This window comes from Oryx dammah, unplaced genomic scaffold (assembly GCF_014754425.2).
Source record: "Oryx dammah isolate SB20612 unplaced genomic scaffold, SCBI_Odam_1.1 HiC_scaffold_2, whole genome shotgun sequence".
Taxonomy (NCBI): Eukaryota; Metazoa; Chordata; class Mammalia; order Artiodactyla; family Bovidae; genus Oryx; species Oryx dammah.
In genome coordinates, this window is record NW_024070186.1 from 115,223,391 (window position 1) to 115,225,034 (window position 1,644).

Sequence of the window (1,644 nt, forward strand, 5' to 3'; positions counted from 1 at the left end):
TTTTGCGACTTCATGGACTGCAGCCTGCCAGGCTCCTCCGTACATGGGATTTCCCAGGCAAGAACACTAGAGTGAGTTGCCATGTCCTTCTCCAGGGAATCTTTTCAACCCTGGGATTGAATCTGCATCACAATTTCTTTATTACTGAGCCACCAGGGAAGACCCTATGGGGCTTATAGAAGTTGGCATATATGAATGAAACTGATTAACTGAAAGTAAATCCCATTTTCTTGTTTAGAGTGGTTGACTAATAAAGAAATAACTACATTAAATGTGAAACTGTAAGATGAGTGGTATGAGTGAAATGCTAAAGAAACAGAAAGAATACCTAAATATTTCTGCAAAAGACAGGTTATGAATATTTGTCTGAATACTAAAGGAAAAGTAGGGCTTGCCAAATGAAGAATGAATGGGCGTGTATTTTGTGTATGGAAAACAATATCTGCAATATACGAAACTTAGAACTATATTGAATATATAGAGACTGTAAGTGGCTGAAGGGTAGGAAGCTTTGGAGAAGCAGGAAAAGATTATGTGAGGAAATAGGCTGTGCAAATGCATGAATGCCACACTAAGGAACAGAGTGCTATATAAGGACCAGGGATTTCTAACCGGGATTGATAATGATCCCTCCAGCCATCAAGGCTTTAGGCAGGGCCCAGGGAAGACCTTCAGGTCAATCATCTCTAACAAATACAGGTGTATTGACCCTGCTGCTGAACAGTATGTGCTTTGTGTCAGGATTTAAAAAGACTTGGAAACCTTATACCTTAACCTCATAATAAATATATTGTGTTTATACTTGCTCAATTTTAGATGTTTCTTATCTTGACTGGACATTGGAAAAAGCAATGGACATTGAGCAAAGTCACAAATAGAGGTGTGAGGGTGGAAATTAAATGACTCAGATGAAGAGCTTGCTTTGAAAGGGGAGCCCCTGCAGTTTGGTACAAATTCAGTTAGCACTCTCTTAGTATTTGCTGAAGAGTATCTGCCAGAACATACCTCTATTCTTGGAAAGGTATTCCAGGGTTCCTGGTACATAGAGTGACCCACTTAAATTTTACAGTGTCTATTTATTTCTGCTCAGAGGATTAGGGTATCCTTCTGGGACCTATGGCTAAACATAGTGGAGGAGCAGGCAGCCCTGGTTTGGGTATTCACAGCTGACTGGCTGTCCCTGCCGAGAGCTGGCCTGTGTGTGAAGCTGCTGCTGATGCTATCACATTACACCTTCCTCTTGTCCTAACATAAGACTGAGGCCTAAGTTATTTTGCCTTCAGCTCACAATTTTCAAAAGACTCTTGGGTCAATTCCATATATTTAGACATTTCAAAAACAAAGAATAAAAGTCCAGACTACTTTACCTTACAAAAAAATGTTATAGAATTAAAAAAGGATGAAGTACAAGATCAAAGTGGTGTTCATGTGAGTCAGTGGCTGCAGCAGGGAGCTGCTTCACTTTGCTACTCTGCTATTACAGCTACCTTTTTGCTACCTACTGTCTGCTCTGAGGGCTCACCCACTGAGATTAAGCTGGCAGGGAGCTACACTGCTAGGCCAAGTCATCATACCAGCCCTATGCTGTCTGCTGTAGAGAACAGGAGCAGTATGCAGGTTGTCAAGATTTTAATTTGATCTGAT